Source organism: Aythya marila (assembly GCF_965140915.1).
Source record: "Aythya marila genome assembly, chromosome: 4".
NCBI classification, from domain to species: domain Eukaryota; kingdom Metazoa; phylum Chordata; class Aves; order Anseriformes; family Anatidae; genus Aythya; species Aythya marila.
This window is the reverse complement of record NC_139045.1, coordinates 75,061,078-75,067,588: the sequence shown is the minus strand read 5'-3', so window position 1 is coordinate 75,067,588 and position 6,511 is coordinate 75,061,078.

The window sequence follows — 6,511 nt, the reverse complement described above, 5'->3', positions numbered from 1 at the left end:
TCTTTTTCTTTTTCTTTTTCTTTCTTTTTCTTTTTCTTTCTCTTCTCTTCTCTTCTCTTCTCTTCTCTTCTCTTCTCTTCTCTTCTCTTCTCTTCTCTTCTCTTCTCTTCTCTTCTCTTCTCTTCTCTCTTCTCCATTTAGTTTATTTATTCATTTTACATTTATTTGTTATTTTTAACATTTTATTTATTTATTTCACAATATTTTTATTATTATTTTATGTTTTATTTTTGTTTTATTTCTAAATTACTTTATTTTATTTTACATTAATTTTATTATTTATTTTATTTTATTTTATTTTATTTTATTTTATTTTATTTTATTATTTATTTATTTTATTTTTTTAAGTGTTTACTCTTGCTCACGGCTCTTCCCTGAGGCATCTCCAGTACCTCCACATCTTTCTCCCTCGGTGGATACCCAGGCAGGCCGTAGGATCCAGCAGCTCCCATAACTGATAACAAATCACAACATCACAGGGTTATTTAGTCTGAAAGGGACCTCTTGAGGTCATTCTCAGCTCTCCTCCAGAGGTTAAATGACCAGATCCCTAAACCTGCCCAAGGTCCCATTCTTTTCTGTAAAATCCCAAGAACTTCTGGCATGGCCACACTCGAAGGAGACCCTACAGAAGTGCTGGAGAGGGGAGACCCTTGTCTCAGCCTCTCCTCCTGCCTGGTGTTAGCAGCGTTAAACACTTGGAGAGGGTTTGGGGAAGTCACTGCAATGACAAAGGGGTTGGAAAACATTTCCCTAACGATTCAGACATTTAACTTAATGAGTGAGGGATGCCAATGCTGCTGTCAAAACCCACCTTACATTGGGGTGGGCGCTTTATGGCTCGAGTCCTGGTTGGAGTCACTCCTGCAGGGGGTTTTGGGGTGCTGAGCCGACACCAGATGGCAGCAGATGACCAGAAATCTGCTCAGCCTTTCTCTGAAGCTCTGTGAGATGTTCCAGGGACGGGTGCCTGGAGAGCAGCGTTTCTCCTGGCATCTTCCCTCCCCAGCCATCCTCTGCGACCCCATTAAAAGCATGTGCTGGGCCGCTGGTGGCTTGCTGAGCCCGAAGTCCATCCAAGTGGGGCTTTCCCCTTAATTTTTTTGGCTGCAAGTTTGGGTCCCTTCAGAAAGTGACAGCAAAATGAGAGCTGAAAAACCACAGCCCTTTCCCTGTGCCACTTCCTAATGATGCTCTTCATCTACCTGGGGAGGGGAAGGGTCCCACCACGGTGGTCCTGGCTCAGTCGTTTCACTAAAACCAGGGGCAGTGAGACCAGCACCACGGTCCCTTCCACTCCATAAACATCTTTGAGCCTCTCTAATCTCTGGAGGGCTCGGTTTGGGGCAGAGGATCAGACCTTCATCATCTTGGGAGGCTGGGGGCTCACCCCAGGTTTGCTGCTGGATTATCCAACTAATATGTGATGTCCACCCCTGTGTGCACTTGGAGGTGGAGCCCAGCATCGCAGTGAACAACCTGCTTTAGCATCTTTTGGTGGGCTGCCAATCCATCCCACGTTGACCTGGATATCTCCTGGGGTTGTCCACAAAGAGCTGCCCCTGCTGGGAGGCTGAGCCTCGCTGTTTCCCCACCAGTCTGGGAGAACCTGGGGCTGTGGTTTTGGAAATGCGTGCTGAAACCCACCTGGGAGCACCAGAGCAGGGGCTGAGGGAACTTTTTGCTGGTGGCTCGAGCTGTCCCTTTGCCTTGATTTTGATTTATCCAGTGGTGTTTGTATTTACCACACGAGAGAGACTGCAAGATTGAAATGGCAAACACAGACCCCCCCCAGCTTGCTCAGGAGAAAGCGTCTCCATCAGCTTCATATTGTACATGCTGGAGGGAGCAATCATGTTCCTACTTCCCTGTAGCACCTTGGAAGACGGGATGGGCCCTCCCCATGGGTCTGTCTAGTCTGGTATTTGATTTCCAGCAGCAACCAGACCCAGGCATCTTAGAAGACAGGTGGAGCAAAGCCCAGCTGCTTTCAGATTTTACCCTGATCCCTGGTAGAGCCTGGAGTCAGCTCTGACCTGGCAGAGCTGCCCTTATGTTCCTCAGTCTGCCCATGATGGAGAGCCTAGGGAGCACCTTTCTGCGTCTTCTTCCCAGTGGTGCAAATGTTTTCCCCATTTTCCACCTGATTTATGGCTCTCCCTCTTCCTCGTGCACTGAGATGCTCCAGATCCTGTGCAAATGAAATGAGGGAGAAACTGAGCTGGGATACCTTGGTTGGCCATCCCCAGGGGTGTCTCCGTCCTTCTCTGCTCTTCTCCTGCTGCATCTCCTCTCCGTTAACATCCTCCTCAAGGCTCCTGGGGTCCCTGCACATCGAGCACTTTGCAAACAGCGAAACTGAGAGCTGGTGATCCAGCCTGCTACGAAATTAGTGTGGGCCTCTGGGCTTTCTGGATGCTTTCACTCCTAGCGGGGCTGATTAGGGGGTGTGGGAGTGCGCGTGGGGGTGTTTGAGCATCTCCCAGGCTTCCAGCTAATGCGGTGTCCTGCTTTGAACTAAAGATCCAGGTGGATCTTTACTTCAGCCTGAACCTGGGGACAGGTCCTGCTGAGCTGATGGGGCTCCTCTGCTCCTGGGGGTGGCCGAGGAGAGGTGATATTGTAGGAAAACAGCTTGGGGGGCTGCAGCTGGCTTCTTTCCCCCTGTGACAACTACAGGAAGAGCTGGCCAGGGCACCAGGGTTGGTTTAGGTCCTGTCTTTGAGGCAGGATGGTTGTGGCTTGCTGGGAGGTGGGCACCACGCTTGTGGTGCAGCTGACAAGGGCTCCTTGCCCTGGAGCAACTCTTGGCATCTCCCCGTGCCTCAATTCCCCGTGGTTTGTGAAATGCAGCCTCCTTTTGCTGTCCCACCCATGCCTTCGCTTCCCCCTTTGCCATGGGGTATGGGATCCACACCAAGAGGAGACCAAATCCTGACCCACAACATCTCCATGGCCTTTTTGGGCTCTCCAAGGCTGCAGGTAGACACAGAAGAAGATCAAAACAAAGAGAGGGGGCAGTGGATAGTCCCCAGGTCTGAAAGGCTGCCACTGAACTGCAGATACTGGGAGACTTTCCTGGAGTGCACTGAGAAGTCACTGCAGGACAAGAAGTGTCCTTGGCTCCCTGGGGCCTGAATTTCAGCATGCACCACTCTTGCAGCCACCTCTGTGTGTGCCCCGTCCCTGTCCCCGTCCCCTGGGACGCAGCACAGTGACATTGCCCAGATGAAAACATCTTCCTTTTGTTTTTCTCGTGTGATGCTGAGTCCTGGAGGGGAGAGATGAGGGGGACAGGGACCAAGGTGGGAGCGGGCAGCCACCAGCAGCCAACTCACAGAGCTGCAGGAGCCGTTTGTTTTCCCTTGTTTTGGGAAAAACACACTCCCCACCCCTCCAAAAAAAAAAAAAAAAAAGAAAAAGAAAAAGGGAAGAAAAAAGGCAGTGAGGCGGTTAATGAAGAGGCTCCTGCAGCCAAGGACGTTGAACCATTCATCATTTTCCAGCACCTTTTCTTTCCTTTTACTTTATTTGTCTTTGGCAGAAGGCGATCGCTTTCCCCGCCCGCTCCTGCCGTTCGTGGGGCTGATAGATCTCTCCTTGGAGCCAAGAATGGTCCCATTAAAAATGAAAGTACGAAGCACAGCTTGATTTTAATTCCCTGCGTCAACATTTCTCTATATGCAGGGGGAAATAAATTTATAACGTTACACACACGCATGCTGAAGACTTGGGGTCCTGTTGAGTGCTGTCACTGAAGTGTTGCCTAAAGCTGATGCCGTATCTCTCTAATTTCCAAGGATTTTTTTAAAGAAGTGCCTTTCAAGTCCCAGCACTAAGAAGTACAAAGCGAGCTCGGGGATGGAGCACTTCTGTGTCAGCAGCGTCAAAGCAGGATGCGGCTCCCCCGTGCCAACTTTCCTTTCTGCTTTAAATCATTTCTCGGAGAAATAAATGAAGGAATCGATGCAAGTTGAGGCAGCGTTTGGAGTGGAGGAGGAACCCTGTCCTGTGGCTTCCCAGTGATGTGGCACCTGGATGCAAAGAAACTGCTCCTGCCATCCCCCTGGGTTTGAAGAATTTAGGTGGGTGAGGAGGGGGCAATACCTGGGTACCAGAAAAAGTGTTCAAGGAGCCTGCTTTAGTCCCAGATGCTCAGCTGAGATGACCAAAGTGTTCCGAAGAAGTAAAATCAAGAATTTGGAGGTTGTGGAATTGGAGGGGAAAACGCTGCATCGTGGTCTCAAACCCACTGCATGAGAGCCGGGTGTCCTGCTCCTGGCACCAGGTGAGGTGGATAAATGGAGGAGGAGCTGATTAATGAAAGCTCCCCAGATTGCTGCCTTGAGAAATGCACCTCAGGGTGCTTTGACAGCCCCCTTCACAACATGACCACGGACGACATGCTCCAAGATGCTTGCAGAGGGCAGCGATGACCGACCAGGGGCTGAATTGTGCCGATGGTGCCCAGGAGGATGGTTGGGTTTGTGGCCATCCCACAGCCACAAAGCACTGAGCTGGTGGGACACTTGTCCAGGGACAGAGGGCTCCTTATTGCTATTTCTGCTGCTTCTTTCATTCCCCAAGGTCCCGAGGCCAGTGGCACACAGCAGCCTTCATCGTGTCATTAAATTCCCCTACCTGCAGAACCAAGTGGCCACCAGCAAATTCTCTGCTGGGCTGATGGGATGGGCCATAAGTGAATTTTATAGGACCATGATGAGGCCAAATTTGTGCCAGGAGGCACCGACAATTCAGCAGTGTGAGTTCAATCCAGAATTAACGTCACTGGTACACACACAGCTTTGGGGACTGAGCTGGAAAGAAACCATCTCTGCAGCTCTCCTCAACCCAGGGTGCTCCTTCTCGCAGCACCCAAACACCAAATAATCCTTGATGTGCCCAAGGGCCAGGATCCAGCCTTATGAGCTGCTCTGCTGGCTATGCTCAGTGAGTCCAAACTGAGCCACGTCTAGAATAAAAAGCTTGATTTTCCCCTTGGCATAAAAACAACATTTTTTTTTTCAACCATTTTCCTTCTCCTCCACTTGGTTGGGCTTAGATCCCCTGCCTGCCCTTTCCACGACTGCAAAACCAACTTTAGTCATTCTTTGAGTTTCAAATCACTCTTGGCATGATTATTTTTTCACCGTGCTGTCTTCTCAGCAGAGGTTTTCCTAGGAGGTTTTTGCGTGTGTGAGGCTTTTGTCTGGCAAGCATCTCCGGACTGAGTCGAGGTTTTAGTGTCCGTTCCTGTGGCCGGCCTCTGTGGAGCTCTGCAGTTGGGCACTTCATTAGCAGCAGTCATGCAGCTTGGTCTTTGCATGTTTTTCAGTTTTATACCAGCAGTGAAAATAACTCAGTTCCCTTTGAAGGAGCTCTTTTAATTTTTTTTTTTTTTTAAATTATTATTATTTTTTATTTCTTCTCCTTTAGAGAAGAAGCAGAAGAAAATCAATTTAAACAAGATGCAGAAAGGTTTCGAAACACAGTCTTAATCAAGTCAGCTTTGCCTCCGATCATCCTCTGGCTCAGCTCTGAACCACCCCCCAAACCTGGCAGCTAATGACAAAAGGAAATCAGCGATGACACACTTTGAAATACTTGGCATTGAGTGACATGCACAACAGATTTAAAAAAAAAAAAACAACAACAAAAAAAAACACATAAAACAATTGGCTGGAGAAAATTCTCCATCAAACTTCAGAAAACGCATTGTTTTCTGGTGTGGGAAATAGCTTTTCTGGTGTGTCTTGTTAGAGAACGGGCCCTTGAGCATAGCCAAATTGAGCCCTGATGTATTTTCAGAAGAGCTTTGCGACCTGCTGGCCTTTTTGGCTGTGGAGTGGTCTCAGCAGCATCACACTGTGTCTGGACACTGCCACCTGGACCTTGATAACGTGCAGAGAGCTCCTTGGAGGGGTTCCAAGCAGTGGCTGTGATGTTGCCTCTCCTTGAGACCCCAGGTTTGCTGAAAACCACCCCAGGGCGAAAGCAGCCTCTGATGGAGATCCTTGGGAGCTACAGAGCCCTGTGACCCTCAGGGTGGGACAAGGCCCTCTCTGGGTTTGCAGAAGAACAAATCTCATCCATTCCCAAGAATCCCCGAGGGGCTGGTTGGAAAGGAGCTCCAACTGAGCTCCGAAGGGCTCAGAAGCTTTTTTATTTCCAGGAAAATTCAGGGGCTGACTGCACTTAGTGCCCGGTCAGCTCTAACCTCAGTGCCACATGCTAAAACGGGGCTGTTCCAGCTCTGCTGGTGGTGATTTTATTTTTATTTTTTACCATCACAGATCTGCCTTGACCAAACCCCAAGGCCTCAAAGATCTAGCTGTGCCCCATCCACCTCCAAAATAACATCACCCTTCCCCTCCTTACAGCTACAAGGGGAGCTCTTGCATTTAGGGCCCTGCTTGCTGCAAGGAGGGCCGAGCAGGCTTTGCGCAAGCACTGGAGCTAGGTGGACTCTGTCCTTTCTCCTTGATCCCTAATGACCAGCAAAACTCAGCCC